Raw genomic sequence first — 21,246 nt, forward strand, 5'->3', positions numbered from 1 at the left:
GATGATACATTAGACTTTAATCTCTTATTTCTAATTTATTTTTATACTCGTCCAACTTCACACATCCCCAACGTGTAGAAACAAAAATATATTTTTACTTTGTAGTCGCTTCGGAAGTCGGTTTTTCGAAAGCAATTTTTATTTTAAGCTTTTTAGTTTGAGTAGTCATTGCTTGGTACCTAGAATATCAATTCACCAGCAAAAACTTTCCGAATCCACACGGCTTAGGAGTTCAGTAACTTGCAGCATCAGGATTGGAATTCAATAACGAGATAGAATTTTCTTTCATTTGAGTCTTTTCTATTTATTTCAATAGCAGAAAACCGTTTGAAAGTGCAATTTAAAAAATTGCCACAGCTAGCCTCAGAGCATGAATTTACGAGTACCTAAGGCGCTATCTCCACGGACGAGAGAATCGCGACGATAGTCTCGCCGAGTGACACCGAATTCGATACAACTCTGAGGCGCCGTCCTATTGTCATCGCTCGTGCGATGATGCGTGCGTCCGACGAAAATGATCGCGCGTCCCATGCGTTCAAACAAACTGTGTTCTACTGAATGTCCTATTGAAGATCGCGCGATCATGCGATGCGTTCATATTGTATTTCATCGCACGATGAAATCGCATCGCATCATCGCGCTAGCGATGACAATAGGACGGCGCCTTAGATATGTACCTATATTATATAATATATATAATCGTTTGTATGGATGTAGTTTTTTAAAAGCGCATGGGAACTCTTTGATATTCCGGGATAAAAGTAGCCTGTGTCACTCTCAAGGCTTTAAGACTATATCCATCCAAAAATTACGTCAATCCGTTGCACCCCTCACGCCTCCCTATCCGCCTTCTCCACTCCTGTCTCGCTAGTGAATAAGTTTAGAATAGAACAGAATTTTCAAAAGAGTGCGCGGGATTTTTAGGGTTCCGTACCTACCTCAAAAGGAAAAACGGAACCCTTATAGGATCACTTTGTTGTCTGTCTGTCTGTCTGTCAAGTAACGTACAGGGTACTTCCCGTTGACCTAGAATCATGAAATTTGGCAGGTAGGTAGAAGATCTACCTAGCTATATTAGCTGACATTCGGGGAAATATCTGAAAACCGTGAATTTGTGGTTACATCACAAAAAAAAATTAAATTGTGGTCATGAACTAATAATTAGTATTAAATAATTACTAATAATTATTAGATAACTATAGCAAGTGGGGTATCATATGAAAGGTCTTCACCTGTGCATTCTAAAACAGATTTTTATTTATTTTTATGTATCATAGTTTTTGGAACCCTCGTAGCTTTAGTTTTAAGTTTGCGTTATAATTATCACCACTATATCTTACAAATCTAACACCATACCAGACCATCAATAAGAGTAATTTATTACCTATTTTGAATAAATCATTTGACTTTGACTTTGACTTTGACTTTGAATTATCGTGCAAAATGTCGACTGTAGTACGGAAACCTCATTGCGCGAGCCTGACTCGCACTTGGCCGTTGCTCTAGAAGAAAAAATCAAAATATCTTCAATGTTCAGAATTAGACCTATTACAGTTTTGTTATAATTATAGAAATTACGAATATCCGGCGTTATTAATCGTCGGCGATTCAATCGCCGACGATGGTTGGTCGAAAGTCTGCGATGCTATCACTCGAGGAGATGGCGCCTTAGTATAACTTCATAGTCACTGATCGTTCTGTGTTGGGGATAATACACATAGGACCTTTCAGCTTTTATAAAATAACGAAGGTCTGGCACACGCTGGCTCTCAGCCCATAGCATACAACTTGTGTTTGAATTCAGCCGTAAAAAAAGCAGTTTACATTTAAACAAGGTTCATTTTAAGATTATGCCTCGGCACAAATGGCTTGAACTCTTTATAAGTCTAGACAGGTATTCCTAGTCTATTATAGGACGAGCAATAACATCTAAAATAAGTCTAAGAAACAGATTCCTTGTAATAAAATTTGGATGAGCAAAAACCGGTCTCTTGAACTCGAGTTTAATTCCTTGCAATAACAAAAAATGGAACAACATCTTCGTTTAATAAAAACAGTAGGTGTTGCGCTATCGTAAAAACTGAAAACCCATATTACATACCTGTAGACTATAATAGGGACAGTAGGTTGTATGTGTAGGTCTTGGATGAATAATTGTGTAAGTATGTAGAGCCAACGAGAGATTGCGTTTTTGACGTTTCTTGGAAGACCCCCACTAGGTGGACGGACGACATCAGCCGAGTCGCAGGGAGCCGCTGGATTCAGCCGGCGCAAGACCGTGGCGTGTGTAAGCCCCTACAAGAGATCTATGTCCAGCAGTGGATGTCTATCGGTTGATGATGATGAACTTTCAAAATAAATATAATTTTAGTACATTTATTACTGTCGGGCATAAATAATGAAGAAATAAATCAATCATTGGCTAATTTTAACTCTACAACAATAAATAATAGAATAATCGGAACAATATTTTGTGTGGAGCGCGTGTGAGTTGTAAACCCAGGGGAACAATACGTTGAAGCGACGTCAGATATTACGTATTATTATTATTATTCTGTGAGAAGATCATGGTCCAATCAACAGATATTTACTATTCAGTTCCCCTATGGCGAAAGGCTAATGAACGATGACCGCAACACTGCTCGTTGGTTCGAGTAACAATGTTGGAGTGTTTAACTCTCTAGGGCTAGGCGACAACAAACATGATGTCTATAGGTTGGTCTTTGTACTGCTAAACAAATCGCAGCGTTAGTGTAGGTATCCTTAAATTAAGGTTTTGGGTTTCTGTTACAATGGTTACACTAGGGTGAATGAACTTAGTCTATTGTCCGGAAAGAAACCAGTCCTCGAGTCGGGAGGCCCACCTTCGTGTTCCTGATGCGCCTCAGACGGTGTGTAGGGATTTTATTGGTCGCCTGAGGTGGGTCCTTAGCAGGCGCCGCTGGCTGGGTTGCGCGAACGTGTTTGGCGATGCGTGGAACATCGTGGGGTTTTAGTCGGTAAGAGTCCGACATAACCTCCGTACCTCCCCGGGTGCGGTGGCATTCATGAGGATTTCCCCACAGAAAAAAAGGGTGAATGAATGAAAGTTTGTAAAAGCAAAATATTACCCGTCACTAACCCTTCACGAAATCTTGGAACTTTGAAATATTGCTTGTGTATATATATTGTGTAGATCACGGTCTAGGAAAGCATTTAACGAACTAAAGTTAATCGACTTTTATAATAATATCCATACTAATATTATAAATGCGAAAGTGTCTGTCTGTCTATTTGTTACCTTTACACATTCCGGACCCGTTGAACTGATTTTGACGAAATTCGGTGCAGAGATAGTTCACGATAGAAGATCCAACTCTTCTAAATTTTTCTATGGGACAATGTCGCAAAGTTTAAGTAAAAATTGCACAAATCGGTTCTGAAATCTCGGAGATTTCTGTGACAACTGCGACAGTTAGAAACTGTGCAAGTGGAGACTGGAGAGTGGCAAAGGATACTCTTTCTCCCAGAAAATCAAAGTGTTCCATCTGATTTGAAAACATAAATCCACGCGGCATCAGCAAATCTTCGCGGGCATCAGCTAGTAGATAATATAATAAATGCTACGTATCTACAAGTATTCTATACGATGGATCAAGCTAAAGACTTTTGATTAATTGCAACGTCTCGCACAACCAAATACAAATCCCCTATATTTACAAATCTCTTAAGGTGGAAGACACGGTCTGCCCGCGAAATTCAAATTTAATTTGGTTTTTCGCAATTTGTAAACTAATACGACAAAGTAGACTCTGGCATTTAAATTGAGCCCCTAGCATTATCATCTTCACACGCTTATTAAAAGTCTTTACTTGAAAGTGTCCAGTTTAGGATATTTGTCAAAATAATGAGTTTGACGTGAGCTACTTACAAATTAGTCATTATTTTGTTTACAATTTGTGAAAAACCAAATTAAATTTGAATTTCGCGGGCAGACCCGTGTCTTGAGCCTTAAGACAAGTTAATTAAAAGCAAACACGTTCCTAACACGTGTGAATGCGGAATAATATAAATTTCACACTGCTAAAATTAATTTTGCATTTAAGCTCTAATGAGAGAGTGTCAGCCAAGGAAAGATGATTGCGAAAATATAGAAAAATTACACTTTGACGTAAGATTTTTTACACCGTTATTACCTGTTATCTCCCAAAGCCACCATGATCCAAACAAACGTTCCTCCCAGTGTTGGGGGACATAAATTGTGTGTATAAAATAAGGAAGGTCTGGCACGCGCTGGCTCTTAAGCCATATTGGTTCATTAACTTGAATTGTTAGGAGAAACTGTTATACTCGTACCTGTAGACAAAAGGAAATGATATTAGTTTACAATCATCATTTAGTTATAACAACTACATAATATATTATGGATTTAAATCTAAATATATAAAAGGAAAAGGTGACTGACTGAATGAGTGATATATCAACGCACAGCTCAAACTACTGAACGGATCGGGCTGAAATTTGGCATGCAGATAGATAGGTATTATGACGTAGGAGTTTTGAAAACTCAACCCCTAAGGGGGTGAAATAGGGGTTCGAAATTCATGTAGTCCACGCGGACGGAGACGCGAGCATAAGCTAGTAAATTTTATAAAAACAAAATCTTGAGGGTGATTTATATTTTGTTAATAAAATAAAATGAACAACGGACATTCGAAAAGACGGACGAACAGGTAGAATACTTAAGTCGAAAGTATATATCTTTTGCATCGCGCTAGTATTTCTTAATTCAGATACAAGTTAGCCCTTGACTGCAATCTCACCAGGTGGTAAGTGATGATGCAGTTAAAGATGATTATGATATTTTTTATAAAAATTTGAAACGTTAGAAGTCAGAACACCATACTATAAAATCCTTAAAATAATATTTATTAAAAATTCCATTTCACATCTTCATTTAAAGAGATATAGGTATGAATAGGTCCCGCAAATTGCTATTGCGCTGGAACCATGTCTCATTAACATCGAAATGACGTTATTTTGACGTCAACCGAAATAAAAATATACCATCAGTCTAATGCTGACGTCACTAAAATGGCGGCCACTCGTATTAGCAATTTGCGTGACTTATATATATCGGATACTTGTAGTCACAAAACAAGGGCTCATTTCGTGCGAAGCTTTGAATAGCGAATCAGGTTTTCTCAAGATATCGATTCGACCTGTATCGCTGTAAGTTCGGCTGCCTGGCTCAAGTCTAAGGTCGGACGTGTATAGGTATATAGGTATAACTGATACTCGAGTAAATCGAAACCGCCTAGCTACTTGGGTTAGAACTTAGACGACACGTATAGTTTACCGGAAGCATAGTTGGTACGGAATCGACTACACATTATATTTTAATCTAGGTATACAATCGTAATACCATATAGGTACAAGTAATACGTAAACGAGCTTGACGGGTGTACATCGGTACCATCATCATCATCATCAACCGTTAGACGTCCACTGCTGGACATAGGTCTCTTGTAGGGACTTCCACACGCTAGTCTTACGCCGCCTTAATCCAGCGGCTTCCTGCGACTCGTCTCCTGTCGTCCGTCCACCTAGTGGGGTGCCTCATAGACGTTACGACAGTTATACCTAAGTCTCACTGTACTAACAGGGCGACTCCCCGTCTTACCGTTTTATAAGTTCTTAAGTATGTACCTGGAAGAGATTATACTATAGTGATAAGGTCGCCCTTAGTTTTTAAGTCAATACTGTATTTTTTATTCTTTGTCACAGTTAAGTATATTTAACAGTAAAGATGTTTAAATAAAATAAATAAATAAGGGCGATGATACGTGTAGTAGTGTCGTGAAGAGAAGTCGCGGGCATCAGCTAGTGGTCAATATATTAAATACCAAATCAAATATATGTTTACAGGAAGGTTTCCGTATATTTATGAAGAATAATACTCTGATTCTTAGTGGTATGTCTTAACTTTTAATGTCTTAGATCGGTTACCATCAAAATGAAAATGGGCAGACAGATGACAAGAGAAGTGTTTAACAGACCAATCAAATTATAGGAAGTTTGTCTGGTGGGTTGGCCGTGGCTAGCTAGCACCCAACTGGCAAAGCCGTGGCACCAAGCTTAGCGTTCCTGAGCGAAACCAATAAGGGGTATGGGTGGAATAAAAACTGTCACTGCCTTCCAAGCTTTGGCATAAACGCTCTCATACTTGATCATATTTTTGAGTTAACATCTCTTTGGAGATGCATGACCGGGATCAAACCCCCGACCTCCCGAAAAGGAGGCCAACGTCTTAACCACCAGGCATGACTGCTCATATATTACCAGAGGCAGATTATACCTAAGACAAACTAGGCACGTGCCTAGGGGCGCGAGGTTACGAAGGGGCGCGCGCGATCATGTAGAGTTCAATTACCTGGCCTACCTAAAAATCCCTTTTTATAAATTATCTTGGAGTGACCGAAACTGCTTCTTCTTTAATATAGCAAAGTGTCATGATGTGATGTTCTTCACTCGTTCACATAAATAGTATAATCAACAACAACCAGCTATGCAATGAGACGATTCCGCGTTCTTTTGAAATAAGTTAGTAAATTTTCGAGGGCGTCGTATGAGGTGCTTGCCTAGGGCACTCTCGACATTTGATCTGTCTCTGTGTATTACTATTAAGTTTATTAATGTTACACAATAAAATAATGAATGAATGAATGAATATATATTTACCAGATTTATTACATTTTGACTTAAATGGAGCCCTGGCCCCTAAACTAGGAGATCCCGTATCTTAGGGGCCAGTGCCTTGCCATACATAGTGGTTGAATTTAAACTTAATTAAGTAGTAACAAATACAACGGTTGTGTGTGTGTGTGTTGCTGTGTGTGTGCTAGTGAGCGTGTTCGTGCGTGCCTGTGTCTGTTTTAGGATCAGATGATATTTTGTGTAATATACCTATATAGGGGTTGAATTTTCAAAAATCCTTTCTTAGCGGATGCCTACGTCATAACAGCTAACTGCATGCCAAATTTCAGCCTGATCCGTCCAGTAGTTTGAGCTGTGCGTTGATAGATCAGTCAATCAGATTTTTTTGATAAAAAGTAGCCTATGTCCTTCCTCGGGATGTAAGCTAACTTTGTTTCAAATTTCATCAATAATCAGACAGACAGACAGACAGACACACTCGCATTTATAATAAGTATGGATTTTATTTTTACACGTGACGAACACGCAACTGAAGCCATGTTTTTCAATACATAAAATTCCAATCGACAAACGCAGTAGATACGGGCTCATTAAAACTAATAAGTATGACAGCGTGGGTGTGATTCCCTGCACCACTGTACGACTTACTTTATACCCCGATTGTCAATTCAAATGTTATGTCATTTTGTACAAAAGTTTCCTTTTACACAGGTAGTATGCATGAAGATGATTGGCGATGGCACTTCTACGACACTGTCAAGGGCTCAGATTGGCTCGGCGATCAGGTAAGCAAGTAACTAATTTAATGATTAGGTAATAACTGTCTAATATTACTTATCGATCTTCTTCTTCTTTGTCGTTACAACAAGTAATAGACACGTTATAATTTTCTTATGACTCTTACATCCAAATACATTGTATGAAGTACAAGCTTGGTGTTCTCTATATTATATAAAAAAAAAATTACAAAAAAATAAAAACCGACTTCGATACACAAACACTAAAAATTGAAAAATAATTTAATTTATTACCGAATATATTATGTATACAAGAGTTAATATAGTTTCATAATAATACTTTTTGGTGCCGGTGCCAATTAGCTTTAGCTGCGCGAATCGTCTAGACTTCATATTTTTATGAGACTCCACAATGGCACCTCATTGGCACCGACCCCAAAAAATATTATTATGAAACTATATTAACTCTTGTATACATAATATATTCGGTAATAAATTAAATTAGTTTTCAATTTTTTGTGTTTGTGTATCGAAGTCGGTTTTTATTTTTTTTGTAAAAAAAATTTATTTCACAATTTTTAGTGGTCCCATGGAATTATGCTATGACTGGTTAAAAATCTACTGTTTACTAAGCTATTACACTGATCGCGAGCAATTTACTCTTATCCGTTGAGGAGTTCCAGTATCTATCTTCGAAGATGTTCATCAGATCTTCACCAAATTTAAATGGGACCAACTTTGAAGTATACCCTTTCAAACAAAAAAAGAATTTTCAAAATCGGTCCAGGTGTCTTCGCGTAATCGGGGAACATACATAAAAAAAAATAAAAAAAAAAATAAAAAAAAAAATCCGACGAATTGAGAACCTCCTCCTTTTTTTGAAGTCGGTTAAAAATGAATCGCTGAATGTGTTGCTGATCGCAAATCTCGAGAACAGCTGAACCTATTTCGCTAATTCTTTTTTCATAATATTCCTTGAAGTACGGGAATGGTTCTTACGAAGAGAAATTTTTTAAAAATCTTGTTTAAGAATCGACTGTTAGGCGGTACGAAGTTCGCCAGGGCAGCTAGTCAGAAATATTTAAATGCTTATAACTTTTTTGTTTCTTGATCGATTTAATTAGTTTTTTCAGTTTACGTCATCATTTTTATCGTAGTTTATAATAAAGTAAAAAAAAAATTGGATTCAAATACCCAATTAACCTACTGTTGAAAAAATTTAGAATTAGCAGCTCCGCAGTCCCGTCGTGACCACGACTCATGTAACTGGATCATTCAAAATCATCGTCTCAATCGTGGTACGTACTTATTCACTATTTAACTACATTATATTATGTCGTTAAACCACGAAATAAGCCTAGAATTATTTGCTGTACCTACCTAGTAGTATTTAAGGAAATATTCACGGCAGTTCCAAGAGTAGTAGCATAATATACGTAAATGTTATAATAGACACACGGCGTACCTACCTACCTACTGATGAATGAAAATGTCGCGTCGGTAAACGTCTGATATATATCCCTGGAATTTAGTGACACGCTTGGATCAAGAAACGTTGTGTTCACAGATGAATCCTTTGCATTTTTTTGTCAAATTGCTGTCGTTAATATCATCATGTTTACTGTGTACCTACCTAATAATTTAGTTGCTAAATGTTTGATATGTTATATTCGTTAGGTCATATTTTGGTAGATAAAAAGTTTGATATCTACGATCTAAGACTTTTACGTCGCACTCTTATATAGGTTGGTTGACCTGAGCCGGAACGTTCGTATTATTATAATGCCCGCGACTTCGTCCGCGTGGATTTAGGTCTTTAAAAATCCCGTTGGAACTCTTTGATTTTCGGGGATAAAAAGTAGCCTATGTCCTTCCCGGGGATGTGAGCTAACTCTGTACTAAATTTCGTCAAAATCGGTTAAACTGTTGGGCCGTGAAAAACTAGCAGACAGACAGGCAAATTTTCACATTTATAATATTAGTATGGATTATATCCCTAAAAAAACCTAGCATTATGTGATTAATGGAAATGGGTCACGACCCTCAGCAATGAGGAATACGTCGCAGAGAGATAAGCATTGTGTAAATTTGTATAAGTAAGAGCTCTACTAAATGATAATAACCATTTTATAGTGTTCGCAGCAAAAGCTTTCAAATAAGTGGCTTTTAATTAAACCTTTCAGTTTAAATGGTCTGAACGTGCGGAATATGTAATTATATGCACTTAGTCCTTGGAAGTGAAGGGGGCCTCTTTCCTAAATGGACGTTTCGAGCTAAGGTTGTACTCAAAGCAAAGAGGAAATGGATGTTTTCGAAGTAATTGAATTGTACGGTGTCTTCCAACTTGGCAATCTTCTTCTTCTGATGTAATTGTAAATATTTTTATTTTTAACTAGCTAGCATCAGTGACTTTGTCCGCAAGGATTTATATTTATAAAAATCCTGTCGGAATGTTTTTCGGCAAAAACGTGCCATATGTCTGTTTCCAGAATGCAAGCTATGCTTAACGTCAAGAACGGTTCAGCGAAGAGGTTCTCAAACGGACCACACTTTTGCTAAATTAGTACTAATTTCACTAGTACGTAATTACTTATATCATCATCATCATCATGATCAACCCATCACCGGCTCACTACAGAGCGCGGGTCTCCTCTCAGAGTAAGAAGGGTTTTGGCCTTAGTCTACCACGCTGGCCATGTGCGGATTGGTAGACTTCACACACCTTTGAGAACATTATGGAGAACTCTCAGACATGCAGGTTTCCTCACGATGTTTTCCTTCACCGTTAAAGCAAGTGATATTTAATTAATTAAAACGCACGGTAGGTATAACTACGAAAAGTTAGAGGTGCGTGCCCAGGATGGAACCCCCGACCTCCGATTAGAAGGCGGACGTCCTAACCGCTAGACTATCACAGCTTTATATTTATACATAACTAACTTATGCTCACGACTTCGTCCACGTGGACTACACAAATTTCAAACCCCTATAGGTGTGGAACCCCTAGGGGTTGAATTTAGTAGATGCCTACGTCATAATAACTATCTGCATGCCACAGGTCAGCCCGATCCGTCCAGTAGTTTGAGCTGTGCGTTGATAGATCAGTCAGTCAGTCAATCCTTTTATATATTTAGACTAGCAACCCGCCCCGGCTTCGCACGAGTAGCTTATTACATTTTTCGTATGGATCTCTAATTTTTTGAAAATAAAATATAGCCTCTATCACTCCGGAATAATGTAGCTTTCTACTGGTGAAAGAATTTTCAAAATCGGGTTCAGTATTCCAGAGATTACTTCCTACAAACAAACTTACAAACATTACCTTTTTACTTAATTAATTTTTTTTAAATGCGCAAACGAGTATGCGAAGCCAGAATAAGTCAGCTTTAATATATAAAAGAAAAACCTGACTGACTGATCTATCAACCAATCCAATCCAATCCAATCCATCAGCCTGTTTGCGTCCACTGCTGAACATAGGCCTTTCCAAGAGCACGCCACCAAACACGGTCCTCAGCCTTTCTCATCCACCCGCTTCCCACCACCTTACCGTAATCGGGAATAGCAGGGCTGCCGGGAACTGGGGGCCTTTGTCCGTTGGCGCTGCTCATTAGAAGTAATGCCCATACTGACCACGCCGGGCAGGCGGGTTGGTCAGCGCAGGGCTGTAGGCCATTTCGCACCAGTGACGCTGCTGCCCGTCTCTGGTCTGTGTTATTTAAAGCCAAGCCATTTGGAATGGTTATCCCGCCATTCTTCGGTCGTCATATCCTCGTTCGCTGATTCGCAGGGGGCACCGCGTGCAGGTGAGGTTGACATTTCGGGTGTTAAGATGTTAGTGCACCCCCTTACCCCCCAATCAACGCACTATCTATCACCGCACAGCTCAAATTACTGGACGGATCGGGCTGGGCATGCAGATAGCTATTATGACGTAGACATCCGCCAAGAAAGGATTTTTGAAAATTCAGTTTCAAATTTATGTAATCCACTCGGACGCGCGAAGTCACGAGCATAAGCTAGTCTATATATATAACACTATACAGCATTTTAGTATTAGGGTGGATGGTACTATGTAAGAAACCTTCAAGCAACTACCGATACATAATCGTAATTGTACAAATCAACAAAATGGGTTGAACGATACGTAAGCGTATACGTAACGAACAGACAGACAAACATGATTTTTTATATAAAATATTTTAATCATCGGTAAGGTTACCTAATTTTCCAGATCTGTTCCATTGAACTATTAATACTTTCACGACTTACAGAGGATTCTACGTCATAGTTGCATATACTTACTTTATTGATTTTTCAGCCTCAGGTAGTTCTGATTTACAATATAGGCCAAGTTTTTTCGCATTGGAATATTGACATTTTTGAAATGAAACATAATCTTTATCCGCGTCAAAAAACTATATAATATACTAGCTGCCCCGGCGAACTTCGTACCGCCTAACAGTCGATTCTTTTTCAGGATTTTTTCAAATTTTTCAACCAGTCACATGGTAAGAACTATCCTCGTACTTCAAGGAATATTATAAAAAAAGAATTAGCGAAATCGGCTCAGCTGTTCTCGAGATTTGCGATCAGCAACACACTCAGCGATTCATCCATACTAATATTATAAATGCGAAAGTGTGTCTGTCTGTCTGTCTGCTAGCTTTTCACGGCTCAACCGTTCAACCGATTTTGACGAAATTTGGTACAGCGATAGCTTACATCTCGGGGAAGGACATAGGCTACTTTTTATCCCGAAAATTTGAAGAGTTTCCACAGGATTTTAAAAAGCTAAATCCACGCGGACGAAGTCGCGGGCGTCATCTAGTTTTTATATATAAAGATAAGAACACATGCGTGCGAACATAGGCGTCGAACAACTGGTAGTATTTCGTTAAACTGTGCTAGCAGGCATCAAACGTTACCTTAGGATTTCACGTCATCCTTAGCGTTATTTGATAGATGTCGATTTCAAGATCAAACGAGAGTTTTTTCACTTTGACGTCGAAACGAATTAAAAACATGTGTTCTCTTTGGGCAAAATGATTAAAAAATGTACTCGCTTCGCTCGCGCTTTCTCCATTAAATGTAAGTTGTGAGGTGCAAAAATTTCACAATCAGTGTGTAAGGATATCTTGTAAGTACATACTAATCAAACAGAAATATAACTGTAACCAGTGAAATAAATAGTGAAAAGGAAACTTAGCTTTTATTAAATAAACGATTTTATTAAATAAAGATTCTTACACCCTTAAACTTTAATAAATTGTTAAATTGTTAGAGCCTCAATAGCTCAACTGGTAAAGGAGTGGACTGAAAACCGAAAGGTCGACGGTTCAAACACCTCCCGTTGCACTATTGTCGTACCTACTCCTAGCACAAGCCTGACGCTTAGTTGGAGAGGAAGGGGAATATTAGCCATTAAACATGGCTAATATTCTTTAAAAAAAAAAAACTTGAAGGGTGTCGTGCAAGGGATTGCCACGATACTAAGTGTCTGGCAACGCATGACGTGATTTCTAATAGTATTCCGAAGATATAAAAAATTAGAGTTAATACTTTGACGTAAGAAATTTTACACCTGTGTTACCTGCTATTTCCCAAAGCCATCATGATCCAAACTTCACAGTCGCTAATCCTGTGTAGAGGACAATACACAGAGAAACTTTAAAATAACGAAGGTCTGGCTCTCCCGGGCTCTTTCTCTATTTGTATATACAACCCACATTATTCATTTACTTAAATATATATAATTATATGTATATGTATCTTTTAAAATACAAAACAGCTGAGCGATTGCGCTGTGTGTTGAACAAAAATTTGCAAAACAAAGCTCGTAAATTATTTACTTAAAGGAAGTTTCAGAATATGGTTTCCTATTTAACTTGATTTTACGAAATCAGTGAGTTTTATTTAGGCATAAGAAAACTTTCTATGAATTACCTTCCCACATTTTTAGGGTTTCGTACCCAAAGGGCAAACCGATTGTGTAAGAATAACCATTTCATCGCTATCGCAATCGTCAAGAAATTCTGAACTTTGATTGGTTGATTCGCTGTTAACATTTTTTCACAGCCAAACAAAGGGCAGAATTTTTTGACGGTTGCGATAGACATGAAATGGTTATTCTTACACAATCGGGGGGCTGAACCTGACATATAAATATTATTAATTAAATATTTATGTAACTATCTGCTGTCTGTTTATCTGTCCATAACTATTTCTAGATCATAGACATTCGATCCTGATCACGCACCTCTTTTGCAACTTGCTTTAACGGTGAAGGAAAACATCGTGAGGAAACCTGCATTCCTGGGAGTTCTCCATAATGTTCTCAAAGGTGTGTGAAGTCTACCAATCCTCACATGGACAGCGTGGTAGACTATAGCAAAAACCCTTCTCACTCTGAGAGGAGACCCATGCTCTGTAGTGAGCCGGCGATGGGTTGATCATGATGATGATGATTGTATTTTGCAAGCCGCGTCTCAAACGACTGTGCACACCTATCTGTCGCGGCTTTCTGCTGCATCTTGCGGACACGACATATTTTTACAGAAACCTGACAAACCACAGGATTTTTTTAATTCACTATAGGCACACGCTTGACCACGCACACACATTTCATGGGAAGTGATGATGTGGCCTACGGGACGCGTTTGCCTAGAAGGTGCCTATTCACGTTTGATACCCGGATTGTAATAATCGGTAGGAAATACAGATATTGGTCTCTAGAGCGTGTCTAAAAAACTTCGCTTTTGTTACTTAAAATATTCAATTACAAACAAACTTCGTTTTTATGCAGCGCGCTCGGAAGACAAGCAATTATAAAATACGTTACAGACGTTACAGTAGATATTCAGAAAACTATTCGATCGCTGTGTCGAAAGAAACAACGGAAACAAAGAAAGTGAGTTGTAACTAGAGTAGCTTCAACTATTTCATATTGTTAAAACGTTTTATAAGGCGGGCTTGTTGGTAAGTTGTCTTTCTGCTGCAATAAACGTGCAATAGTGACGTTGTGTTACATGGTGTCATCTATTGGTGACTTCGACCAATAGAGTGTTCAATAAAATTGAAATTCTATTTTTAAAAAATATTGAATATTAAAGTTTTACATTGAAGAAGTATTATTTAATAGTTACTGCCCCATATAATAAACTTGTTCTGTGTTCCGTATAGTGTCATTCATTAGAGCCTTGCCCTTATATAACACAACATTCATATAAATTACTATCGCAAATATCTACAAAACTATGTAACAATGTAACAGTAAAAGTAGACACGTTTGAACGCCCAACGTTAAACTCGATAAAACACGTAGAGACCCTGCAAAGCCGAAATCAATATTCGCCCCAAAACACTGGGCCTAGCACCAAAGTTAGACAGCCACAATGTGTTGCTCGCAATAACCTTTAATTGGCTGACACTCTCTCGTGATTGGATAAAATGCACAGTTACAGTATTATTATACTGTCTTTTTATTATTTTGCGTTGCGTTTCACAGGGAGGCTAGCAAGGAAATTGTAATTTTAATCATCACATTTTACCATTACCTTTCAAGACTTGCCTGCGTATAGAGTAATTCTGAGTGAATACTGCTTTATATTTTCACTTAGTAAACAAAACATACAAGCAAACTATGGATCTTCCGAAATGTGTGGGACTTCTACAATTTAATAAAATAGTAGGTACCTACACCCGCGCCTGCCGCCCTTCCAACCCACCGGTTCTGGTTTTTTGCCAGATCTTGCTTGATATTGTTGTGTGAACACATATTATTGTATTGCAATACTATTACGACCAAAACAGCATTTTTTAATACGACCGGATCAATTTTTGTAGGAAGGAAAACATCGTGAGGAAACCTGCATGCCTGAGAGTTCTCCATAATGTTCTCAAAGGTGTGTGAAGTTTACCAATCCGCACATGGCCAACGTGGTAGACTATGGCCAAAGCCCTTCTCACTCTGAGAGAAGACCCGTGCTCTGTAGTGAGCCGGCTATGGATTGATCATGATGATGATGAACTATTTGGTACATACATAGAACATTTGTCATGTTTTATGATTTATCAAACACGTTGTACATCCAGGCAGGTATACAGATTTGTGCACAGATTGGACACCATTTGTCTCTCGCAATCAAGAGGGATCAAGTGCTTTGAGCTTTGAGTTTGTGCCACACAAACGTAACTGTGTCACTTCCTCACAGGAGATCGATAGCTGTAAGCCGTTACAAATTGTCTCTACAACTACATCCTTGGCAGGAAGATAATAGTTCGAACAAATGCCAACAGAAATTAATAAAATCAAAAGTGTTTTAGTCAAGTCAAAATTATCCAAATGCAGTCTATTTGTCACGTTAATAATTATACTAATACTTGCTTATGCTTGCGGCTTCGTCCGCGTGGACTACACAAATTGCAAACCCCAGATTTACCCCCTTAGGGGTTGGATTTTCAAAAAAGCTAGTCTATAGACTAGCTTCCCGCGACTTCTTTCGCACGGATTTTGTTTAAAATCTTTTTGAATAGAAGTCCACTGCTGGACTTAGGAGGTCTTGTAGCGACTTTTATTCGCCACGGTCTTACGCCGCCTGAATCCAGTCACTCTCTGCGGCTCGTTTGATGTTGCCTGTCCAACTAGTTGGGGGCCCCAACGTCTATCAGTTTTTCAAACTATGTGCCCTGCTCATTGCCACTTCAGCTTCGCAACCCGTTGCGCTATGACGGTTACCCTGGTTATGTTATGAATCTTCTCAAATCCGAATATTTTTTTATTTAATCACGTAAAGAAAAGATAATTTTACTAAAAGACCCAAACGAGATATAACTATTCCATCTAACGCTTTATAATAACACTATTTTGTATACTTAATTACAATAAGAAGTAAGAACTGAAACCTAAGTATCGACTTTTGCAATTCCCGCCAGAGGCTCATCTTGTTAGTGCATTTCCGTCTAACAAATAAAACTTGTTGCACTCCAACAAGTGCAACAAGCTGAGTTTTCAACTCAGTCTACAGTTAGTTGGAGTTGGTATTTGAAGTTGTATGTACGAGAAAATCACGTCTTAGGCCCGGACTCCACCAGAGCGGAGACGAGAGGAGAGGAGTTGTGATTTAAACAACCAATAGAATTTCGTTATTCTCGCTTCTCGTCACCGCTCTGCTTCAGTGGATACCACTGACATACAGTATCATATTTGTATGGTACGATAGATGTGGAGATGTAAGTTGTGCCTGAGCTGGGCGGCGATACAAAGCGGAGATGTGAGCTGTCCCTCGCAAGCTGGCGACGGCGCGTAGCGGAGACGACAAGAGATGTGACCGCCGCACGCAGCGCAGTTTCGCTCTAGCCAGCAGACATCTGCGCTCTAGCCAGCACATATCTCCGCTCCAGTCTAGCCAGTACGCATCTCCGCACAGCTTCGGTGGATACACCCTTGCTGAAAAACATCTCTTCTCGTCTCCGCTTCAAACATCTCCACACATCTTGATGCTAAACTCCACCCATTTATGTCAAACTAGATGCCCGCGACTTTTTTAAGTTTTAAAAAACCCTGTGGAAACTTTGATTTTCTACAGGTCTCAAAATACAAAATAGATAATGCTCGCGATTTTTTTTGAGTCAATTAAGGTTTTTTAAAATCCCGTGGGATCTATGTACTTCCTTGGGAAGCAAGCTCTCTCTGCACCTACCAAATTTCATCAAAATCTGTTAATGAGACTTTGCTAGGTATGTAGTGATGGGGAAACGTCGTAAATCGACAAAAATATCATAATACCTTAGCAGACTAAGCTGATAATCTCATCGTCGTCGTCGGGAAATAAAGCTTAAATGTTTCACAAATGAGAGAACACCTGAATAATTGCATAAATTTTAACAGTAATGAAACATAATATATCCAGATTTCTCTTTGTATATCCTGTTGTGAAATTATTGTTTTTGCAAATGGCGTTGATGCAACGAAGCGGCAAATATTCTCGTTCAGTTTAAGGGATGATTTATGCCAACACGTGGCGGGCACGAGCCTTGCCACGTGCGAGGCGTGGACGAGGCACGGATTCATCAATATATAGGAACTAGGAACTAAAATTATTTGTGTCTGTGGTTTGACAGTTGAAAATATCTTTTTTTTTTTAATAGAGATAGCGAGCAAACGCCCATGAACATTTGCAGCACCAGAGAAACTACCAATGCGTTGCCGGCCTTTTAGGAATTTGTTGGTCCGCCCCTTGAATAACCCCATGTTGTAATCTAGTGGGAACACCGCCGCTGAGAGTTTTAAAGTTACACGTGTTTAAAGATTTGTATGTAAATTATTGGCTCCGTGTAACTTTAAAACTAAATAATTTAAGGGAAAGGAAAGGACAAACATATTTCCTAAAACGTACCTACAAAATGTTGTTGCAGATAATCATTATGTTTGTTTGGAGTGCACTATACGATAAACTCCTCTTAAAACTTAAAAGAACTACGTACGAAGCTAAAGGTCTAACTCTGACTTTTTTACTTTATAATATTATCTTCCGCCCCGGCCTCCTCAATAATATGATAAGGTGTTCAGGGTGTCTTGAAAAGACGATGGATAGCGTGACTATAAAGTTGGAAAGATTAACTTTCTAAAATGTTATTATTTTGCAATCTTGAATATTATTCTTATTTTTCAGGAAGGTACTAAAAAAACTTAAGACATTTTAGTGAAAGATTCGTACGGGCAAATAGGGTTGGCTGTAGAGGATATATTTTGGACCACTTCAGTAAATTCAACGCATTATAATTGTGTGCTAATTTAAACGTGTCCTCATACAGAGAGCTTTAGTTAATAGGCTTTAATGCGGTAGTGGCACGGTAATGTTATCATACAGTATTGTAACTCTGTCGTATCTTTGAAATAAATACCTACAGCAGCGCGGTACGTAAACATGCGATAGGGCTGCCCGCCTTTCCAGGTAATTTAAAAAAACTTATCTCTGGATGCGTTAATGAAGAATTAATGCAACCAAAAACAGCACAATATTTCTTACTTGTCATACTAAATATGTACTTGAACTTATTTTAGTGGAAAAATCGCGCGGTTATTAAAAAACAAAACACCATCCGTTCATCACTGCGGCACAGTCGCGACTGGCAGTGTCCCGAGCACATCCCGAGATCGAGGCGCGTAGATATAGCTCACGTTTCTTCCGTTTGTATGAAGTTGGAATACTGTATGATAATATTACCGTGGTAGCGGCATGAGGATCGGTAAGTGAGGCTAAGTACTAATTAGACCTGAGCTAGGCTGGATTGCCGTACGAGTAAGTACTGAAGCAACTACCTACACGATGCGCTGTTATGATTGTTAACCTGAATTTCAGATGTTTGACAAAACTTTACCCTTGTTTGCTAGATTTATTAGACAAATGTTGTCTGTTGTGTGTTGTGTGTTGACAACACTGCTGGGAGGAACGTTCGTTTGGATGTTTGTTTGGATCATGGTGGCTTTGGGAGATAACAGGTAATAAAGGTGTAAGAATTTTACGTCAATGTATAGTCTAATTTTTTTATATTTTCTTCGGAATAGTAGTAGAAATCACGTCATGCATTGCCAGATACTTAGTATCATGGCAACCCCTGCCAGAAACCCTTATAATTTAAAAGTTTCATGTATCACAACTAATTATTATTTATTGGTTTTGAGACGTATAACGAGTATAAGAGCAAGAAATACGAAGCCGCGCGCCGGTCGGTCGTGTGATGTTACAACCTTTACGATTCTGACAAAAAATTAGAGCAAAACGTCGCGTATTTTCATTAATAATTCAATCGTTATAAAAATATTAGAACAGACTTTTCTTGTCATTTTCAAGATTTTGCCAAGATCATTTTGATATCTCTAACCATAATGCGTAAAAAATGTCTTCTCACGTGCCATTTTAACTTTATGAGTTAAATTTCATGTCAAAACTACGATTTTAGTCTTTATTTTAAAGGTGAACCCACGTACTTTTGACATGACAGTTACCAATAGAGTTAGCACGCCGCGTGAGAAGTCATTTTGTAAGTACAAAAATTGATGGCCAGACTCATCGGTGTACAACTCAAGAAGTGAGAGCGAGTACTAAAATTAATGGCCAGACTCACTGGTGTACAACTCAACAATTGAGGACGAGTACTTGAAACATTGATGGCTGACATGGCTGAGATGGCAAACATGGCTTTAGGGGAAAAATCTAAAAACCGTGAATTTAGGGTTAGATCACACAAAAAAAAATTGAACTGTGGTCACGAACTAAGAATTAGTATTTTCAATATTCGAAGTAAGATAACTATATCAAGTGGGGTATCATATGAAATGGCTTCACCTGTGCATTCTAAAACAGATTTTTATTTATTTTTATGCATCATAATTTTTGAATTATCGTGCAAAATGTCGAAAAAATACGACTGTAGTACGGAATCCTCAGTGTGTGAGCCTGGCTCGCACTTGGCCGGTTTTTTGTCAGAAAACGTCTCTATGCCAGATGAAAAGGTAACAAACAGAAATCCTTAGATAACGGAACAAAATAAATCAGACAGACCTCCTATTATTCACTTTTGTAATATTAGTGAAAGAGAGGTTTTTAATAAAACAATCTGAGCAAATCAAGCACAAAGGATCGTCAGCGTAGTTTAAAATCATTTAAAACTCTTAGTAAGTAGTACAATTCTCAAATATTTTCTGTATTTTACGTGAATAACTTTCCGTTATACTTTTCTTTGTAACATTGAAACATTCTCTTAATGATTGTGTGTACAATTAAAATGGTAAATGTCATATTATATCATTATAAAGTTTAAAATAACTTTTTCTATTCCAGTACAATCTTTGCGAGATCTGACTAACTATGAACTATGAAACGAATGTGAAGGACATACCCGGGCAAGGAGTACCAAATTTGAGGACTGAAGGACGAGGTCATCTCGCTGAGCCAGAGCCAAGGTCGACTGAAATGACCTCTTTTAATACACTGCTAACCTGACCTAATTCATTACGGCGAGTCACGCATCTGCAAATCTTGCTTTTAGGCACACGTGTGATGCCGATTCTCTTGTACACAATCTCTAAACTAAACTAAATTAACAGGTCTAAATCTAGTGCTATCCTTTACCGCAAGCAACATTATGACAGGGATAGCAATAGATTTAGACGTGTCATTTTAGTTTAGTTTAGAGATTGTGTACAAGATAATCAGCCCCATTATGAGTCTAAATATCAGTTCCAATTGGGTATTTGACTACATCAAAAATAAATTATTTCTCAGTGATGATTAAATAGAGGGTCTTCCAAAAAACATAAATCCACGTCCTTTCTTAGTTTAAAGTATAATAAACATTTTAAATTATTGATTAAAGTAAAAAAGTACGTCATTATTTATGTGACGTCACATTCCAGTATTTCATAGAATATCGCATACTAAGTGCGCATTTTGACGTTCGATAAAAAGTTACTGATTTGACTAGTTGTCAAATACCGTATTGTTACCATATTTTTATAAATAAGAAGATAACACGATAAATGAGACCTTGCTCTTAAAACTACTTTTTTAACACAATTTATGTAATAAGACGGTGTGAAGTCTCAGGAAAAAAGCTAGCATAGAGAATACATAATATTATAAGTAAATTCGCACTACAAATCTTTTTAGAGGTCAGTACAAGGCAATATCAAATCCAAGTGAACAGAACGAGCGGCACCTATGAAAACGCGCGCGAAGCTCTATGTGACAGAGCTACTTTAGTACCACGGCAGAGGTCGCTTTAATAGAACCAATATGGTTCTGAATTC

The 21,246-nt window shown here is 38.2% G+C and overlaps 2 protein-coding genes across 5 annotated transcripts in view; both read right to left on the reverse strand.

Annotated features, from left to right (window-relative positions):
• Positions 1-21,246, reverse strand: part of Nca (neurocalcin homolog) — a 103,463-nt gene that overhangs the window by 71,174 nt on the left and 11,043 nt on the right. The gene's annotated exons all lie outside the window — the stretch shown is intronic.
• Positions 1-21,246, reverse strand: part of LOC117995897 (neuronal calcium sensor 2) — a 101,381-nt gene that overhangs the window by 53,032 nt on the left and 27,103 nt on the right. Inside the window, exon 1 of one of the 3 annotated variants that reach the window (XM_069509108.1) lies at positions 4,176-4,198. The exons of the other annotated variants lie outside the window; for them this stretch is intronic. The gene's annotated coding sequence lies outside the window, so the exon portion shown is untranslated. Of the gene's footprint in view, positions 1-4,175; positions 4,199-21,246 lie in introns of those variants that run through there. 3 annotated transcript variants of the gene reach the window in all.

This window comes from Maniola hyperantus, chromosome Z, assembly GCF_902806685.2.
Source record: "Maniola hyperantus chromosome Z, iAphHyp1.2, whole genome shotgun sequence".
Lineage (NCBI taxonomy): Eukaryota > Metazoa > Arthropoda > Insecta > Lepidoptera > Nymphalidae > Maniola > Maniola hyperantus.